Source organism: Trachypithecus francoisi, unplaced genomic scaffold (assembly GCF_009764315.1).
Source record: "Trachypithecus francoisi isolate TF-2019V2 unplaced genomic scaffold, Tfra_2.0 Lachesis_group4, whole genome shotgun sequence".
Taxonomy (NCBI): Eukaryota; Metazoa; Chordata; class Mammalia; order Primates; family Cercopithecidae; genus Trachypithecus; species Trachypithecus francoisi.
Genome location: NW_022681469.1, coordinates 112,189,029 through 112,210,376, shown reverse-complemented (window position 1 = coordinate 112,210,376; position 21,348 = coordinate 112,189,029).

The following is a 21,348-nucleotide window of genomic DNA, read 5'->3' as shown; positions in this document are numbered from 1 at the left end:
TGGGATTGCAGGCATGAGCCACAGCACTCAGCCTTTTTCTTTCTTTCTTTCTTTTGTTTTTTTTTCCTTTCTGAGACAGGGTCTCACTCTGTCACCCAGGCTGGAGCGCAGTGGCGCCATCTCACCTCACTGCAACCTCCACCTCCCAAGTTCAAGCAATTCTGCTGTCTCAGCCTCCCGAGTAGCTGGGATTACAGGTGTGTGCCACCACGCCCAGTTAATATTTGTAGTTTTAGTAGAGACAGGGTTTCACCATGTTGGCCAGGCTGGTCTCCAACTCCTGGCCTCAAGTGATCTACCTACCTCAACCTCCCAAAGTGCTGGGATTACAGGTGTGAGCCACCGTGCCTGGCCAACAACACAAACATTTATGATATCAGATTTGGGGGGCTCCCATACACACCAAGCAAGTCTCCAATGGACACCAGCTGAATGTCCTATAATTCTGCATTTGGAGTTGGGCCTCTAAGGAAGTAATTAAGGTCAACTGTGGTCAGAAGGCTGACACCCTGATCTGATAGGATTAGTGTCCTTATAAGAAGAGACAGACTGGGCATGGTGGCTCACCACTTTGAGAGGCCGAGGCTGGTGGGTCACCTGAGGTCGGGAGTTTGAGATCAGCCTGGCCAACGTGGAGAAACCCCATCTCTACTAAAAATACAAAATTAGCCAGGCATGGTGGTGCATGCCTGTAATCCCAGCTACTCCTCCGGAGGCTGAGGCAGGAGAATTGCTTGAATCCGGGAGGTGGAGGTTGCCGTGAGCCGAGATCGTGCCATTGCACTCCAACCTGGGCAATGAGAATGAAACTCCGTCTCAAAAAAAAGAAGAAGAAGAAGAAGAGACACCAGGCCTGGCATGGTGGCTCATGCCTGTAATCCCAGCACTTTGGGAGGAAGATCGCTTGAGCTCAGGAGTTCAACACCAGTCTGGGCAACATGGCAAAACCCCATCTCTATGAAAAACACAAAAATTAACTGGGCATGGTGGCATGTGCCTGTAGTCTTAGCTACTTGGGAGGCTCAGGTAGGAGGCTCAGGTGGGAGGATCACTTGAGCCCAGGAGACTGAGGCTGCAGTGAGCTGTGATTAGCCACTGGACTCCAGCCTGGGCAACAGAGCCAGATCCTGTATTAAAAAAAGAAGAAGAAGAAGAAGAGACACCAAAGAGCTCACTTATTATCTCTTAGAGTGTGCCAACAAGAGATCATTGAGGACACAGTAAGAAGGCGGCAGTCTACAAACCAGAAAAAGAGCCCTCACCAGGAGCCCATTTGGCCAGCACCTTGCTCATGGTTCTCCTGTCTCCAGAACTGTCAGCAAATAAATTTCTGCTGTTTAAGCCACTCAGTCTATGGTATTTGTTATGGCAGCCTGAACTAAAACAAGTAGAGTGAGTAGTGCTATGGTCTGAATGTTTACATCCCCTGCAATTCATAGGTTGAAACTTAATCCCCAGTCTGACAATATTAAAAGGTGGGACCTTTGGGAGATATAAATTAGAAGGATTAGTGTCCTTATAAAAGAGGCTTCAGGGAGGCTATTTGTCCTTTCACTACGTGAGGACACCCTAAAAGATAATAGCTATGGGCTGGGCGCATTAGCTCACGCCTGTAATCCCGACACTTTGGGAGGCCGAGGCAGGTGGATCATGAGATCAGGAGATTGAGAACATCCCAGCTAACACAGTGAAACCTCGTCTCTACTAAAAATACAAAAAAAAAAAAAAATTAGCTGGGTGTGGTGGTGGGCGCCTATAGTCCCAGCTACTTGGGAGGCTGAGGCAGGAGAATGGCGTGAACCCTGGAGGCAGAGCTTGCAAGTGAGCTGAGATTGAGTCACTGCACTCCAGCCTGGGCGACAGATCGAGATTCCGTCTCAAAGAAAAAAAAAAAGAGATACCACATATGAGGAACTGGTCCTCAACAGACACCAAATCTGCCTGCACCTTGATCCTAAACTTCCCAGCCTCCAGAATTGTGAGCCATAAATTTTGATTATTTTTATTTTATTTTATTTTATTTTATTTTATTTTATTTTATTTTTCTCTGAGACAGAGTTGCTCTGTCTCCCAGGCTGGAGTGCAGTGGTGCTATCTTGGCTCACTGCAACCTCCGCCTCCCAGGTTCAAGCAGTTCTCCTGCCTCAGCCTCCCAAACAGCTGGGATTACAGGCATGTGCCACTATGTCCGGCTAATTTTTGTATTTTTAGTAGAGATGGGGTTTCACCATGTTGACCAGTCTTGAACTCCTGACCTCAGGTGATCTGCCTACCTTGGCCTCCAAAAGTGCTGGGATTACAGGCATGAACCACTGCATCCAGCCAAATTTTGATTGTTTATAAATTACCCAGTTTATGATATTTTTGTTACAGCAGCTCAAATAGGCTAAGACAAGTGGGTTGTATACTGCACTTGAAGTAGGTGCCAAATCATTTTCCATAATGGTTGTACCATCTTATATTCCCACCGGCAGTATCAGGTAACTCCATTTTTTAGCATCCTGGAGAGACATCAGCGTGTGAATGCAAGAAGACGAAGAGTATGCCAAGTCACCCATGTGGCTGCCACTGTTTATGTCAATTACCATCCAGCACAAATTAAGCAGCCTGTTAAGCATGTGGAACTGTGATCTCACATGTATTCTATTACAACATCAGACTTTTTTTTTTTTTTCAGTGAGGATATACTGTGAACTCCCCAGCAGACAGCTTATCATGTAAATGAGATAAGAAAGCACGGCCAGGCATGGAGGCTCACGCCTGTAATCCCAGCACTTTGGGAGGCCAAGGCAGATGGACAACAAGGTCAAGAGATCGAGATCATCCTGGCCAACATGGTGAAACCCCGTCTCTACTAAAAACACAAAAATTAGCTGAGCGTGGTAGTGCAGTAGTTCTATAGCCCCAGCTACTTGGGAGGCTGAAGCAGGAGAATCCCTTGAACCTGGGAGGCGGAGGTTGCAGTGAGCTGAGATCGCGCCATTGCACTCCAGCCTGGCGACAGAGTGAGATTCCATTTCAAAAAGCAAAACAAAACAAAACAAACAAAAAAAACCACATATAGACAAATCTATTACACACACACACACAGACACATACACACACACACACACACACTAACCTGGAGAGCCTCTTTGGGTAAAGCATTTCTGGAAAACATCCCAACTCAAGCTCAGTTGTGGTGACCTGGGTAACCCAATGAGACCCATTACTACAAAAAAAAAAAAAAAGAAAAATAATTAGCTGGGTGTGGTGGGGCCTGTAGCCTCAGCTCGGGCCCAGGAGGTTAAGGTTGCAGTGAGTCGAGATCACACCACTGCACTCCAGCCTGGGTGATGGAGTTAGACCCAGTCTCAAATTAAAAAAAAAAAAAGAGAGAGAGAGAGAGAAAAGAGTAGCTCCTTGTGGCCTACTAGAGCATGGCCTTTTCTCTAAAATAAAATAAAGAGTAAAAAATTAAAATAAAATTAGAACCAGAACTCACCCTCTTCTCTCCACTTTCCAGGCCACCACCCTGGTCCAAGCTGCCAACATCCATGTCTTGGAATGGTTCAACCACTTCCTCCTTGATCTTCCCTTGCCCCCTGCAGTCTATTGTCAACATAGCACCCAGAAGGAGCTGTTAGGAAAGTCAGGCTGGGCGCGGTGGCTCATGCCTGTTATCCCAGTACTTTGGGAGGCGGAGGTGGAGGATCATTTGTGTCCAGGGTTTGAGACCAGCCTGAACAAGTTGCATCCGCAGGCCATCCCACCCCCTATAAAAAGGAAAGTCAGACCCTGTAGTTCCTCTGCTCAAACTTGTTGTTGTTTTTTGTTTTTATTTTTGTTTTGTTTCGTTTTGTTTTGAGGCAGTCTTGCTCTGTCGCCCAGGCTGGGGTGCAGTCTTGGTTCGCTGCAACCTCCACCTGCTGGGTTCAAGCAATTCTCCTGCCTCAGTCTCCAGAGTAGCTGGGATTACAGGTGCCCACCATCAATCCCTATTAATTTTTGTATTTTCAGTAGAGACGGGGTTTCACCATGTTGGCCAGGCTGTTCTTGAAATCCAGACCTCTAGTGATCTGCTCCATTTGACCTCCCAAAGTGCTGGGATTACAGGCTTGAGCCACTGCGCCCTGCCTCAAACTTGTTTTTGTTTGTTGTTTGTTTATTTACTTGTTTGTTTTTGCGGAGGAAAAGATCTTACTCTGTTGCCCAGGCTGGTTTCGAACTCCTGGACTCAAGCGGTCCTCCCACCTCTGTCTCCCTAAGTGTTGGGATTACAGAAGTTAGCTACTGCATCTGGCTTGTATGCTGAAATTGCTCCCTATCACTTAAGTCCTCACACGACCTGCAGGACCCCAATCAGGTCCTTGCACATCTCTGACTTTTCCCCCTGCTACAGGACCCCTTGCCCAGTCACTCCTGGCTCAAGCCAAGCATTGAGCTCCCCCTCAGGACATTTGCACAAGCTCTTTCCTCTGAATGGACCATTTCTCCCATGTCTGCATGCCTCCACTTCCCCCCTCCCAGTCTCCGTGCAGATGTCTCCTGTTCCATGAGCCTCCCCTAATTTCAGGGAGGAGAGTGGAGGAGGTGCATCATCATCTGACATGTCCCCAGGTGTCCTATGGATTCATCCTGTTTATTGTTCTCTCCATCCATGAGAATGCAAACACTAGGAAGGCAGGTGTTTCTCTCCATTTTGTTTATTGCTGTATCTGTGGCACCCAGCATAATATTTGTCGAGTCACAGATGCTTAATAAATATTTGTGACATGAATGAAGACATTAATAAAATCTACACTGCGGCCCCACTCCTTTAACAGAAGAAGTACATTCCACTCCTCAGGCTGCCTTAAGTAATTTATTTTTTGTAAAGACAGGGTGTCCCTATGTTACCTAGGCTGGTCTTGAACTCCTGGGCTGAAGTAATCCTCCTACCTCAGCTTCCCAAAGTGCTGGGATTATAGGCGTGAGCCATGAAGCCTGACGTTTTTCGTTTTTTGTTTTTTGTTTTTTGTTTTAAGAGGCAGAGTCTCTGGCCAGGTGTGGTGGCTCATGCCTGTGATCCCAGCACTTTGGGAGGCTGAGGAGGGTGGACCACCTGAGGTCAGGAGCTCGAGACCAGCCTAGCAAACATGGTGAAACACCATCTCTACTAAAAATACAAAAAATTAGCCAGGCATGGTGGCAGGTGCCTGTAATCCCAGCTACTTGGGAGGGTGAGGCAGGAGAAAGGCTTGAACTCGGGAGGTGGAGGTTGCAGTGAGCTGAGATCGCGCCATGGCATTCTAGCCTAGGAGACAGAGAGAGACTCGCTTAAAAAAAAGGGCCAGGTGCAGTGGCTCACACCTGTAATCCCACCACTTTGGGAGGCTGAGGTGGGTGGATCACGACGTCAAGAGACTGAGACCATCCTGGCCAACACAGTGAAACCCTGTATCTACTAAAAAATACAAAAATTAGCTGGGCATGGTGGCTCGCACCTGTAGTCCCAACTACTTGGGAGGCCGAGGCAGGAGAGTCGCTTGAACCCGGGAGGCGGAGGTTGCCGTGAGCCGAAATGGCACCACTTCACACCAGCTTGGAAACAGAGTGAGATGCCATCTCAAAAAAAAAGGAGACAGAGTCTAGCTGTGTCTCCCAAGCTGGGGTACAGTGGCATAGTCATAGCTCACTGCAACCTCCAACTCCAACGCTAAAGGGATCCTCCCATCCCAGCCTCCCAAGCAGCTAGGACTACACGTGAGCATCATCATGCCAGGTTAATTTATTATTATTATTGTTGTTGTTATTTTTATAGAGATGAGGAATCACTGTGTTGCTCAGGTTGGTCTGTGAACTCTTGAACTCCTTGGGCTCAAGTGATCCTCCCACCTCAGCCTCCCAAAGTACTGGGATTACAGACATGAGCCACTCCAACTAACCCAGGAATCTCTTTTTTTTTTTTTTTGAGATGGAGTCTTACTCTTTTGCCCAGGCTGGAGTGCAATGGTGCTATCTTGGCTCACTGCAACCTTCGCCTCCCAGGATCAAGCCTCAGTCTCCCAAGTAGCTGGGATTGCAGGTGCCCACCACCACGCCCAGCTAATTTTTGTATTTTTAGTAGAGAGAAAGTTTCATCATATTGGCCAGGCTGGTCTCGAACTTGACCTCATGATCCGCCTGCCTCGGCCTCTCAAAGTGCTGAGATTACAGGCATGAGCCACCACGCCTGGCCAACCCAGGAGTCTTAAAGAAATCTCCGGCCAGGCGCAGTGACTTATGCCTGTAGTTCCAACACTTTGGGAGGCTGAGGCAGGCGGATCACCTGAGGTCGGGAGTTCGAGACCGGGCTGACCAACATGGAGAAACCCCGTCTCTACTAAAAAATACAAAATTATCCAGGAGTGCTGGCACATGCCTGTAATCCCAGCTACTCAAGAGGCTGAGACAGGAAAATCTCTTGAACCCGGAAGGCAGAGGTTGCGATAAGCCGAGATTGCCCCATTGTACTCCAGCCTGGGCAACAAGAGTGAAACTCCATCTCAAACAAACAAACAAACAAAAAAGAAAGAAATCTCCAAGACAGGCCCCCATGTGGCGCAAGGTAAGCATTATTTTGTGATTATTATTGTAATCACTAGTATTATGCTCTTCTGACAACTCAATTATGTTTCCCAATGTTGCAGTTTTTCAAAATAAGCTTTTTGTGTTATAGTGGTTTTAGGTGTACGTTCACTTACTAAGGAACATCTTGGTTGCTTCCAGCTTTTAGCAATTAGGAATGACTCTGCTATAAACATTTACTTACAGACTTTTGCTTAGACATAAGTTTGCAAATCAGTTGGGTAAACACCTAGGATCATGACTGCCAGATCATATGGTAAGTCTATGTTTAGCTCTGTGAGGAGCTGACAAACTGTCTCCAAAGGGATTGGATCACTTTGCATCCCCACAAGCCACTCCACGTGTCTACAGGCAATGGGTATTGTTAGGCTTTCGGGGGTAGCCATTCTAACAGTTATCTTGTGGTATCTCCTTGATGCTCATTGATTTTTGTTTTTACTTCTTTTTTTCTTTTCCTCTTTCTTTCTTTCCTTCTCCTTCCTTCCTTCCTTCCTTCCTTTCTTCCTTTCTTTCTTTTCTTTCTTTTCTTCCTTTTCTTTCTTTCTTTTCTTTCAATGGACTCTTGCTGCATTCTCCAGGCTGGAGTGCAGTGGCTCTATCCTGGGCTCACCGCAACCTCCACCTCCCAGGTTCAAGCAATTCTCCAGCCTCAGCCTCCCGAGTACCTGGGATTACAGGCACATGCCACCACGCCCGGCTAATGTTTGTAGTTTTAGCAAAGATGGGGTTTCGCCATGTTGGCCAGGCTAGTCTCAAATTTCTGACCTCAGGTGATCCACCCCACTAAGCCTCCCACAGTGCTGGGATTACAGGTGTGAGCCATCATGCCTGGCCGTTTTTTCCTCTCTTTATACAGGCAGGGTCTCTCTATGTTGCCCAGGCTGGTTTTGAACTCCCGAGTTCAACTAATCCTCCTGCTTTGGCCTCCCAAAGTGCTAGGATTGGCCAGGCACGTTGGCTCACGCCTGTAATCCCAGCACTTTGGGAAGCCGAGGTGGGCAGATCACGAGGTCAGGAGATCGAGACCATCCTGGCTAACACGGTGAAACTCCATCTCTACTAAAAATACAAAAAAATTAGCCAGGCATGGTGGCAGGTGCATGTAGTCTCAGCTACTGGGGAGGCTGAGGCAGGAGAATGGCATGAACCTGGGAGGCAGAGCTTGCAGTGAGCCAAGATCGCGTCACTGCACTCCAGCCTGGGCAACAGAGCGAGACTCCGTCTCAAGAAAAAAAAAAAAAAGTGCTGGGATTACAAGTGGGAAGTTTTAATTTGCCTTTTCCTAATGTCAAATGATGTTTAGCGTCTTTTCATATCTTTATTTGCTACCTGTATTTCTCCTTTGTTGATGTACCGATTCACATATTTTGTCCTTTAGAAAAAATTGTTTTGGCCAGACACAGTGGCTCATACCTGTAATCCCAGCATTTTGGGAGGCCGAGGCTAGCAGATTGCTTGAGCCCGGGAATTCGAGACCTGTCTGGGCAGCATGGCGAAACTCCATCTCTACAATAAATTAAGTGGGTATGGTGGTGCACACCTGTAATCCCTGCTACTCAGGAGGCTGAGATGGGAGGATCACTTGCACCCAGGAGGTCTAGACTGCAGTAAGCCACAATCTTGCCACTATGTTCCAGCCTGGGTGAAGAGTAAAACCCTGTCTCCAAAAAAAAAAAAAAAAAATTAAAAAAATGTTTTAATTGTTGAGTTTAAAGAGTTTCTGTGTGTGCATTTTTTTTTTTTTTTTTTGAGATGGAGTCTCGCTCTGTCACCCAGGCTGGAGTGCAGTGGCCAGATCTCAGCTCACTGCAAGCTCCGCCTCCCGGGTTCACGCCATTCTCCTGCCTCAGCCTCCCGAGTAGCTGGGACTACAGGCGCTGCCACCTCGCCCGGCTAGTTTTTTGTGTTTTTAGTAGAGACGGGGTTTCACCGTGTTAGCCAGGATGGTCTCGATCTCCTGACCTTGTGATCCGCCTGTCTTGGCCTCCCAAAGTGCTGGGATTACAGGCTTGAGCCACCGCGCCCGGCCCAAATTCTTTTCTGTTTGTTTTTAGATACAGAGTCTCTTTCTGTTGCCCAGGCTGGAGTGCACCCGGCCTAGAAATAGGACTTTTAAACAGGTAATGAAGTTAAAATGGGGTCATTAGGGTGGATCCTAATCCAAACTCACTGGTGTCCTTATAAGAAGAGGAAATTTTGGGGGGGCCAAAGCAGGAGGATCGCTTGAGCTCAGACTGGTTAACATAGCGAGACCCCATCTCTACAAAAAAATTTTAAAATTAGCCGGACATATTGGTGCATGCCTGTAGTCCCAGCTACTCAGGAAGCTGAGGTGGGAGAATTGCTTGAACCCAGGAAGTGGAGGCTGCAGTGAGCCATGATCATGCCACTGCACTCCAGCCTGGGCGACAGAGAGCAGCTCTGTTTCTAAAAAAATAAATACATAAAAATAAGAAGAGGACATTTGGACATGAACACGCGCAGAAGGTAGACCATGTGAAGACACAGCACGAAGGCAGCCATCCACAAGCCAAGGAGTGAGGCCTCAGGAGGAACCAGCCCTGCCAACGCCTTGATTTCAGACTTCCAGTCTCCAGAACCACAAGAAAATATATGCCTGTTGTTAAAGCCATGCAGGCTGTAGTATTTTGTTAAGGTAGCCCCAGCAAATGAATGCATGGCCACAGTGAAATTTTATCAGAATATGACTAAAGGGCTCTTCATTCTGGATGTGTTGAGAGCCTGGGTAGGCTTTGGCCAAGGACAGCAAAGGAGGTCAGACATGCAATGATTGGGAAAACCCAGACACTCGTTTAAAATTGGCTGGCAATCTCGGTCTCTTCCTGCCAAGTCTATCCTGATGCATCCAGCCTCTCTGGACTGAGGAGACAGGGTACAAACAAAGGATTTTTTTTTTTTTTTGAGCCAAAATCTTGCTCTGTCACCCAGGCTGGAGTGCAGTGGTGTGATGATCATGGCTCACTTCAGCCTCGACCTCCCGGGCTCAAGCCATCTTCCTGCCTCAGCCTCCCGAGCAGCTAGGACCACAGGCATGTACCACCATGTCTGCATGATTTTTTATTACTTCTAAAGAAGGGGTGTTAGTATGTTGCTCAGGTTAGTCTCAAACTCCTGGGCTCAAATGATCCTCCCACTTCAGCCTCTCAAAGTACTGGGATTACAGACGTGAGCCACCGCACCTATTCCCAACTGGTTTTTTTTATTACTTGTAGAGAAGGTTTTCCTATGTTGCTCAGGCTGGTCTCAAACTCCTGGGCTCAAGCAATCCTCCCACCTCAGCCTCCCAAAGTTCTGGGGTTACAGGTGCCTGCCACCATGCTCAGCTAATTTTCATATATTTAGTAGAGATGAGGTTTTGCCACATTGGCCAGGCTGGTCTCAAACTCCTGACCTCAGGTGATCCATCCGCATCGGCCTCCCAAAGTGCTGGGATTACAGGCATGAGCCACTGAGCCCAGCCAATGTAACAGCATTTCGAAGGCAGGCTTGATGGTTAGCACTGGGCTATGCTACGGCTTTCACCAACAACCAGCATAGTGTATTAGTGCCGTTAATACCAGCCACTGTAACAAACAACCTCCAGTCTCAATGGCTTTACATAATGAAGTTTCATCAATGACCACATCAAAGTCCAGTGTGCTGGTCCGTGAGCCCTGGTGTTTGTGGGAGCCTCTCTGAGCCCCGTCACTTCCACCTCGAAGTAAGAACAACCCATGGGTATGCCTGGCTTCACCTTGTGTTATGTTTACATCCTCTTCTTGTTTCCCCTTCTAATCTCTTTTTTTTTCAGAGTCTCACTGTGTTGCCCAGGCTGGAGTGCAGTGGCGCGATCCTGGATCACCGCAACCTCCGCCTCCCGGGTTCCAGCAATTCTCCTGCCTCAGCTTCCCAGGTAGCTGAGATTAGAGGCGTACACCACCATGCCCAGCTAATTTTTGTATTTTTAGTAGAGACGGGTTTCACCATGTTGGTCAGGCTGGTCTCGAACTCTGGACCTCAAGTGATCCACCCGCCTCAGCCTCCTAAAGTACTGGGATTACAGGCATGAGCCACTGCGCCTGGCCCCCCTTCTAATCTCTTTAAAGTTATGTATATATGTATTTATTTGAGTCAGGGTCTCGCTTTGTTGCCCAGGCTGGAGTGCAGTGACATGATCATGGCTCACTGCAGCTTCAATTTCCTGGGCTCAAGTGATCCTCCCACCTTAGCCTCCTGAGTAGCTGGGACTCAGGTGTGCACCATCAAGGCTGGCTAGTTTTCGTATTTTCTTGTTACCCAGGGTGGACTCGAACTTCTGGCCTCGAGTGATCCTCCCACCTTGGCCTCCCAAAGTGCTGGGATTACAGCCATGAGCCAATGTGCTCTGCCTCTTTAAAGTTATTTTACCTTCTTTTTGTGAGCCTATGTCAGCCATCTCCAGTCCTGCCTAGAATAAGGCAGGCTGATAGAAATCAATGTAGTGGGCCAGGCATAGTGGCGCCTATAATCCCAGCATTTTGGGATGCTGAGGCGGGAGTATCACTTGAGGCCATGAGTTGGAGACCCGTCTGGGCAACAGAGCAAGATCCTATCTCTAAAATTTAAAATTTAAATTTATATTTAAATTTAAGATTTAAATGTAAATTGATAAATTGGCCAGGCATGGTCAGGTATGGTAGCTCACGCTTCTAATCCCAGCACTTTGGGAAGCTGAGGTGGGTAAATCACTTGAGGTCAGGAGTTTGAGACCAGCCTGGCCAACATGGTGAAACCCTGTCTCTACTAAAAGTACAAAAATGAGTCAGGCGTGGTTGCATGCACCTGTAGTCCCAGCTACTCCAGAGGCTGAGGCAGGAGAATCAATTGAACCCAGGAGATGGAGGTTGCAGTGAGCCAAGATCGCGCCACTTTACTCCAGCCAGGGTGACAGAGAAAGACTCTGTCTCAAAAAATAAAAATAGGCCGGGCGCGGTGGCTCAAGCCTGTAATCCCAGCACTTTGGGAGGCCAAGACGGGCGGATCACGAGGTCAGGAGTTCGAGACCATCCTGGCTAACACGGTGAAACCCCGTCTCTACTAAAAAATATAAAAAATTAGCTGGGCGAGGTGGCAGGCGCCTGTAGTCCCAGCTACTCGGGAGGCTGAGGCAGGAGAATGGCGTGAACCCGGGAGGCGGAGCTTGCAGTGAGCTGAGATCCGGCCACAGCACTCCAGCCTGGGCGACAGAGCAATACTCCGTCTCAAAAATAAATAAATAAAAATAAAAATAAAATAAATATAAAAATAAATAAAATAGCGGGCGTGGTGACTCACGCCTGTAATCCCAGCACTTTGGGAGGCTGAGGTGGGTGGATCTCTTGAGGTCAGGAGTTCAAGACCAGCCTGGCCAACATGGTGAAACCCCGTCCCTACTTAAAATACAAAAATTCAGCCGGGCGCAGTGGCTCACGCCTGTAATCCCAGCACTTTGGGAAGCCGAGGCGGGTGGATCACGAGGTCAGGAGATCGAGACCATCCTGGCTAACACAGTGAAACCCCATCTCTACTAAAAATACAAAAAATTAGCCGGGCGTGGTGGTGGGCACCTGTAGTCCCAGCTACTCGGGAGGCAGGAGAATGGCGTGAACCCAGGAGGCGGAGCTTGCAGTGAGCCGAGATCGCGCCACTGCACTCCAGCCTGGGCGACAGAGCGAGACTCTGTCTCAAAAAACAAAAACAAAAACAAAAACAAAAATTTAGCCAGGCGTGGTAGCATGTGCCTGGAATCCCAGCTCCTGGAGAGGCTGAGGCAGGAGAATTGCTTGAACTCAAGAGACAGAGGTAACAGTGAGCTAAAATCAGGCCATTGCACTCCAGCCTGGGCGAAGAAGCAAGACTCCATCTCAAAAAATATATATATATAAATAAATTTAAATAAACGTAGTGGACCACGCTTTGAAGTTGCCCTTCCTGTTCCTTCCACCTGCTGCTCTTCCCCTCAACAGTCGTGCTAGCATTATTAGCTGGGTATGTGAGTGTGCAGGGGTGAGGTGGCCGGAGATTTAGCTTAAAAAGAGCTACCTTTTTGTCCTTTTACCTCCTACACAAACTTAAAAAAAATTATTTTCAGTGTCAAAGTTGGGGATTTTGGAAGGGAAAAAAATGTTGCAAAAGCTTCTGTTTTACACCATAAACCATAGAGTGGAACTGCTCGCACCAGAACTAATTTTTTCTTTTTTTTTTTTTTTTTTTTGAGAGGGAGTCTCGCTCTGCCGCCCAGGCTAGAGTGCAGTGGCCGGATCTCAGCTCACTGCAAGCTCCGCCTCCTGGGTTTACGCCATTCTCCTGCCTCAGCCTCCCGAGTAGCTGGGACTACAGGCGCCCACCACCTCGCCCGGCTAGTTTTTTTTTGTATTTTTTAGTAGAGACGGGGTTTCACCGTGTTAGCCAGGATGGTCTCGATCTCCTGACCTCGTGATCCACCCGTCTCGGCCTCCCAAAGTGCTGGGATTACAGGCTTGAGCCACCACGCCCGGCCCAGAACTAATTTTTTCATACAGAAGAGCAGTAAAAGTCTGAGCCATGGGCAAAGAGGGGAGACTCAAGAAGGAGGGTAGGCCAGGCACAGTGGCTCCTGACTGGAATCCCAGCACTTTGGGAGGCCAAGGCAGGTGGATCACCTGAAGTCTGGGGTTTGAGACCGGCCTGGCCAACATGGTGAGACCCTGTCTCTAGTAAAAACAAAAAAATTAGCTGGGCATGGTGGTGTGTGCCTGTAGTTTCAGCTACTTGGGAGGCTGAGGCATGAGAATCGCTTGACTCCAGGAAGCAGAGATCCCGCCATTGCACTCCAGTCTGGGCGACAGAGCGATACTCTATCTCAAAAAAAAAAAAAAAAGGAGGGTAGGAGAGACAGGTTTGCTGTCCCACTGAAACCTTGGTCACAGCAGCCACACTAAGGCCAGTTATGGAGATGTAACCACCCAAGGGGTTCACCTTGCCTGCTGCCTAAACAGAGCCGACTTATCAAGATGGCAATTGCAATGGAGAAAGGGTAATTTATGCAGAGCCGGCTGTGCGGGGACTAGAGTTTTATTATTACTCAAATCAGTCTCCCTGAGCATTCGGGGATCAGAGTTGGTTTTTTCTTTCTTTTCTTTTCTTTTCTTTTCTTTTTTTTTTTTTTGAGATGGACTCTTGCTCTGTCGCCCAGGCTGGAGTACAATGGCACAATCTCGGCTACCACAACCTCCGCCTCCTGGGTTCAAGTGATTCTCCTGCCTCAGCCTCCTGAGTAGCTGGGATTACATGCACGCGCCACCATGCCCAGCTAATTTTTGTATTTTTAGTAGACACAGGGCTTCACCATGTTGGTCAGGCTGGTCTCAAACTCCTGACTTCATGATCCGCCTGCCTCGGCCTCCCAAAGTGCTGAGATTACAGTGTTTTGTTTTTGTTTTTGTTTTTTTGTTTTTGTCTGAGACAGAGTCTCGCTTTGTCGCCCAGGCTGGAGAGCAATGGTGCAATCTTGGCTCACTACAAGCTCCGCTTCCCGGGTTCACGCCATTCTCCTGTCTCAGTCTCCAGAGTAGCTGGGATTACAGGCGCCCACCACCAAGCCCAGCTAATTTTTTGTATTTTTAGTAGAGACGGGGTTTCACCGTGTTAGCCAGGATGGTCCCCATCTCCTGACCTCGTGATTCACCCGCCTCGGCCTCCCAAAGTGCTGGGATTCCAGGTGTGAGCCACAGAGTTTTTACAGATAATTTGGCGGGTAGGGGCTTGTGGGCAGCGCTGATTGGTCAGGTTGGAGATGGAATCATAGGGGGTCGAAGTGAGCTTTTCTTGCTGTCTTCTGTTCCTGGGTGGGATGGCAGAACTGGTGGAGCCAGATTACTCATCTGGGTGGTGTCAGCTGATCCATCAAGTGCAGGGCCTGCAAAATATCTCAGGCACTGAACTTGGGTTTTATAAAAGTGATGTTACCCCCAGGAGCAATCTGGGGAAGTTCAGACTGTTGGAGCCAGAGGCTGCACAGCCCCTAAACTGTCATTTCTAATCTTGTAGCTAATTTGTTAGTCCTGCAAAGTCAGACTGGTCCCCAGGAAAGAAGGGGGTCTTTTCGGGAAAGGGCTGTTATCAATTTTGTTTCAGAGTCAAACCATGAACTGAATTATTTCCCAAAGTTAGTTCAGTCTATGCCCAGGATGAACAAGGACAGCGTGAAGTCGGTTAGGTCTGATTTCTTTCACTGTCATAATTTTCTGTTATAATTTTGCAATGATGGTTTCAGAGACACAAAGGAGGATGCATTTGACAACATAACTTTGGGGTCAGCTGTAAGTGCTCCCCCTTGATGGTATAATCGCCTGACAGGCTCTTCTTTCAGCTACACAGATAGAGCCAATTTACTGAGACAACGGTATTGCAGTAAAAAAAGCTAATTTCCGCAAAGCTAGCCACATGGAAGGACTGGAGTTTATCACTCAAATCAGTCTCCTTGAAAATTCAGAGACTAGGGTTTTGTATGGATAATTTGGCGAGAAGGGGGCTAGGGAATGGGGGAATCCTCATTGTTTGCACTGGGGATGAAATCCTAGGGGGCAGGAGCTATCTTCTTGGGCTGCGTCAGTCCCTGGGTGGGATCATGTGACCAGCTGAGCCCTTTTACCAGTCACAGTGGCACCAGCTGGTCCATTAAAATACAGGATTGGAAAGATACCTTGGACACCAATCTTAGGTTTTCCAATAGTGATGTTATCTGTAGGAGAAATTGGGGAGGTTATAAATCTTAGGACCTCTGGAACAATGGCTGGTTATCACTGAAGTAAGCCTACATTTTAGCAGAGTTCATATTCCTCACATAAGCCTATTCTTTGGTTGTTTATTAGTTTTACAAAGGTGGTTTAGTCCATGAACAAGGAAGGGTCAGTTGTTGGGAAGGGGCTTTTATCATTTTTTTAAAGTTAAACTTAGGGTCGGGCGAGGTGGCTCACACCTGTGATCCTAGCACTTTGGGAGGCTGAGGCGAGCAGATCATGAGGTCAGGAAATCAAGACCAGCCTGGCCAACATGATGAAACCACATCTTTACTAAAAATACAAAAAAAAATTAGCCGGGTGGATGGTGCACACCTGTAGTCCCAGCTACTTGGGAGGCTGAGGCAGGAGAATCGCTTGAACCCGGGAGGCAGAGATTGCAGTGAGCTGAGATCGCGCCACTGACTCCAGCCTGGGTGACAAAGTGAGACTCCGTCTCAAAAAAAAAAAAAAAAAAGTTAAACTAATGCTGGGTGCAGTGGCTCACACCTATAATCCCAGTGCTTTGAGAGGCCTAGGCAGGAGGATCGCTAGAGCCCAGGAGTTCGAGACCAGCCCGAGCAACGTAGAGGTACCCCCATCTCTACAAAAATTAAAAAATACCCATGCATGAGGGCACTTCTTATAGTCCCAGCTACTCAGGAGCCTGAGGCTGGAGGATTGCTTGAGGCCAAGAGTTGGAGGCTGCAGTAAGCCATGATCTGGCCACCGCAATCCAGCTTGGATAACGAAGTGAGACCCAGTCTCAAAAAAAAAAATTAAATGAAATTCCTTCCATAGTTAACTTGGCCAATATCCAGGAATAAACAAGGGCAGCTTGGAGGTTAGAAGTAGGATGGAGTCAGTTAGGTCAGATTTCACTCACTGTTGTATTTGCAAAGGCAGTTTCAGTCTCCACCCACTCTTGGGAGTATCATCAGAGAGTGACAGTCAGGGTGAGGCATGCCAGCTACTGCAATGAGCAAGCTCACTGGGTCTGTGTGTGCAACAACCGCCCAACACTGTCTATTCCAGATGCCTCTCCCTTTGGTCCTCTTGCTTCCAGCTCGTGTTCAGAAACCCTTCTGACACTGCAGTCTCAGAGGGATCCCCTCCTCCAGGCAGCACGGCTTCCAAGGCCTTCCTACCTCATTCTGGAGGCCTCCGTCCAATGACATAGCATCTCTAGCCAGCTCTGCAGAGGAGCTGCCATGGTGGCTTGCTGGGCCAGAGGAGTTATCAGAACCTGGTGGGGGGGCTACAGTGATTACTAGAGCCATTCCCTGGGGACATTTCACAGTCTGTGGGAGGCTCATTCCAGGTTCCTTCCATCGGCCTCACCCTTAGAGCCTCCCTGGGGGATTGCAGTGCACGTCTTCTTTGGCTTCTATGATACCCTCTCTTCCCTGGCTCTCCTCCCACTTCTTTTGCTTTGTTTATTTAAAAAATGTTTTTTTTTAAAGATGCAAAGTCTTGTCCTGTTGCCCAGGCTACAGTGCAGAGGTGCAATAATAGCTCACTGCAGGCTTGACCTCCCAGGCTCAAGTCATCCTCCCACCTCGGTCTCCTGAGTAGCTGGGACTACAGCTATGCACCACCATGCCAGGGTAATTTTTAAATTTTTTTTAGAGATAGGGTCTCGCGCCAGGCCCAGTGGCTCACGCCTGTAATCCCAGCACTTTGGGAGGCCGAGGTGGGCAGATCATGAGGTCAGGAGATCAAGACCATCCTGGCTAACATGGTGAAACCCCGTCTCTACTAAAAATGCAAAAAATTAGCCGGGCATGGTGGTGGGTGCCTGTAGTCCCAGCTACTCGGCAGACTGAGGCAGGAGAATGGCGTGAATCCGGGAGGCGGAGCTTGCAGTGAGCCGAGATGGCGCCACTGCATTCCAGCCTGGGCGATAGAGCGAGACTCTGTCTCAAAAAAAAAAAAAAAAAAAAAAGATAGGTTCTTGCTATGTTGTTCAGGCTGGTCTCAAACTTCTGGCCCCAAGCGATCCTCCAGCCTCAGCCTCCTAAAGTGCTGGGATTACAGGCATGACCCGAAGTGCCCAGCCTTGCTCCTACTCCTGTGGACATCCTCCCTCGGCTTTCTTTGCCAGCTCCTCTTCTTCTGCTGGTCCCAGGAAGTTGGAGAGCCTCAGCCTCTTCTCTCGTCATATACTCTTGCTCTTCCTAAGGAATTGCATCCATTCTGAGTGACCTTGCACAACTGTAACTGCAGCTTTGTGACTAAAATTTCCTTCTCCTTCCTTTGCATACACGTTCCCTTGAATCTGCACCCGGAGATGGCTGCCAGGGAGGAATTCTATTAATAGATTTGTCTTTGAGTCTGGGAAATGAAGGACACGCATCAAAAGTTCCTACCATGCCCCAAGCATCTCATGTTCTCACTCTTGCACCTTCATTCATCCTGGGTTGAATTTTTTTTTTTTGAGATGGAGTCTCACTCTGTCGCCCAGGCTAGAGTGCAGTGGCGTGATCTCTGCTCACTGCAACCTCTGCCTCCAGGGTTCAAGCGATGCTCCTGCCTCACCCTCTTGAGTAGCTGGGACTACAAGCACCCACCACCACACCCGGCTGATGTTTTATGTTTTTAGTAGAGACGGGTTTCTCCATGTTGGCCAGGGTGGTCTCGAACTCTGGACCTCAGGTGATCCACCCGCCTAGGTCTCCAAAAGTGCTGGGATTACAGGCATGAGCCACTGTGCCCAGCCCTGGGTTGAATCTTAATTTGAAGAGGTATTTTTGACACATTCCTTGCATCACTCCAGATATCACTTATTAGTGTGTCCACTGATTGATTGCTCACCTGGCCAGCATCCATGTACCTTCCTGGTAGTGCCCACACATCCTTCAAGAATCTAGCCCCTCCCCTGAGCAACTCATGTGCTTTGGGGGAAACTGATCCTCTGCAGCTTCAGCAGGAAGCCTTGTTTTACCCAAGACAAAGGGCACATTCCATTTTCCTGGTGACATCATGGTTCACGGGTGAGTCTATGACCCAAGCCAGCTTAATCACACTGAATGTCAGTACTCCTACTTGGACCTGGAGGGAGACCTCCCCACTCTCCCTTCATTGGATGTGGGTGTGGAAGTACGAAGCCCCAGCTACAGCTGGTGGCCATCCCATCATCAGGAGGAAAGCTGGTCTTCAGACAAAGCCGATCTTCCAGGCAGAGTGAGGGACAAAAGGACATTGGTTCTTGATGATGCCATTGGGCTGCTGGTTCAAGTCATTCCTGAAGCAGCATCATTTCTGGACATTCCAATGACAGGGACCAAGATGTCTCTTTGGTTGTTTAATCTACTTTGAAGCCTGGGCGTGGTGGCTCACATCTGTAATACCAGCACTTTGGGAGGCTGAGGCAGGTGGATCACCTGAGGTCAGGGGTTCAAGACCAGCCTGGCCAATGTGCCGAAACCCTGACTTTACTAAAAATACAAAAATTAGCTGAGTGTGGTGGCAAGTGCCTGCAGTCTCAGGTACTTGGGAGGTTGAGGCAGGAGAATCACTTGAATCCAGGAAGCAGAGGTTGCAGTGAGCCGAGATCCCACCACGGCACTCCAGCCCCGGCAACAGAGCAAGACTCTGTCTCAAAAAAAAGAAAGAAAAAAAAAAAAAGGCGCGGGGCAGCAATTACAGTAGTGGAGGCAAAGTGGAAATTTGGGTGTAAATTGTGCACCCATACATATTGCTCCAAGCCAGCTAATAGCGACAACTGTGTCCCCACCTACTGGCCACAGGAATTTTTTGGGGGGTGATATCAAGGATGTAGATTTCCTTCTGATATAAGTTATCATTTTCTTTTCATTCATTCAGTTGATATATTTTTATTGGGCATCTACAATGAGCTAGGTGCTAAAATAGTTGCTACTGATATAACAGTAAGCCAACACAGACCCAGTCCTTTTTTTTTTTTGAGACAGGGTCTTGCTCTGTTGCCCAGGCTGAAATGCAGTGGCACAATCATGGTTCACTGCAGTCTCAAATTCCTGGGCTCAAGCAATCCTCCTGCCTCTGCCTCCCCAAGTAGCTGAGACTACAGGTGTACACCACACCTAACTCATTTAAAACTTTTTTGTAGCATTGAGGTCTCATTAGGTTGCTCAGCCTTGTGTTAAACTCCTGGCCTCAAAGGATCCGCCCTCCTCAGCCTCCCAAAGTGTTGGGATTACCGGTATGAGCCACCATGCACAGCTCAAAAATACTTTTATGTTCCTTTCCTTCTTCTTTTTTTTTTTTTTGAGACAGAGTCTTGCTCTGTCTCCCAGGCTAGAGTGCAGTGGCGCGATCTCCGGCTCACTGCAAGCTCCGCCTCCTGGGTTCACGCCTTTCTCCTGCCTCAGCCTCACGATTAGCTGGGACTACAGGCACCCACCACCCTGCCTGGCTGATTTTTTTTTTTTTTTTCAGTAGAGTCGGGGTTTCACCGTGTTAGCCAGGATGGTCTCGATCTCCTGACCTCGTGATACACCTGCCTCGGCCTCCCAAAGTGCTGGGATTACAGGCGTGAGCCACCACGCCCGGCCATTCCTTTCTTTCTTCTTAATGTCTCCATGGCAAAATTCCTCAGGGCCAATAAATCACTGATTGTAAACAAGCATCATGTGTGTTGTGCCTTTTGCAAGCGTAGCTACGAAGTCCTGTATCCCATTTCCAAAGTATAGCATCCATCATTCCCTTGGGAGCAAGAGATCGTGGTGTAAAGCTGGTTGATCCTGTCAACTGATCTCGCAGCAGGTAAAAAACTGATACTGCAGGTCCAGTTTCAGCAGCTGACAGGAGGGTTTAGCAACATTCCAAAGAGGAGTTCTTTGCTCCATGTATCACAAGCAATGCAATCCTTTTGATCACACTTGAATTAAATTTTTGGTTTTAAGCTTAAATAGTCTGTTTTTTCCTATGCTATTTATAAAATGCAGGTGCCAAGGTTTGCGCTTGGAAGTTTTAAAGAAGAGGCAAAAAAATCAAACACACCTAGGTTTCAGGAACTGACCAGGTACTGGGTGGTTAAACTTTTTTTTTTTTTTTTTTTTTTTTGAGACGGAGTCTCGCTCTGTCGCCCAGGCTGGAGTGCAGTGGCCGGATCTCAGCTCACTGCAAACTCCGCCTCCCGGGTTCTCGCCATTCTCCTGCCTCAGCCTCCCGAGTAGCTGGGACTACAGGCGCCCGCCACATCGCCCGGCTAATTTTTTGTATTTTTTTTAGTAGAGACGGGGTTTCACCGTGTTAGCCAGGATGGTCTCGATCTCCTGACCTCGTGATCCACCCGTCTCGGCCTCCCAAAGTGCTGGGATTACAGGCTTGAGCCACCGCGCCCGGCCTTTTTTTTTTTTTTTAAACAGGGTCTTGTTTTGTGGTCCAGGCTGGAGTGCAGTGGTGTGATCCTAACTCACTGCAGCCTTGACCTCCTGGGCTCAAACAATCCTCCCACCTCAGCCTCCCAAGTAGCATGTGCATGCCGGCACACCCGGCTAATTTTTAAATGTTTTGTACAGACAAGGTCTCCATATGTTGCCCAGACTGTTCCCTAACTCCTGGGCTCAAGCGATGCTCCCACAAGACCTCCTAAAGTGCTGGAATTATAGGCATGACCCTTGGTTTTTCAATTCTGGGTCCATAAATTTATGAAGACGTTGGATACAATGTACACAGGAGAAGGCATCCTGTTGGTAAGGAGTTTCATAAAAAGGAAAAGAAAAAGCATCAAGAAGCTGACATAGGTAGCAACGAGACAGGAAAAGAGAAGAGCTTTAAGGCCAGTGTTTGGAGATCAGACATTTCCCCTCAAAGGAGGACAGGCCTGGCTCAGGTCTTTAGAGGCATCAAGAATAGACCCTGGCCTCAGCTGATTCAGAGACGGTCAGAGAAAAGGACACCCCACAGGGCCTTCTCAGGGCTATGTTTGGAAGCAGCTCTTGTTACCCCAAGGCTGCCTAGCATCAAACAGTGTTCCCTTTTATCCTCAAGGTTTGTG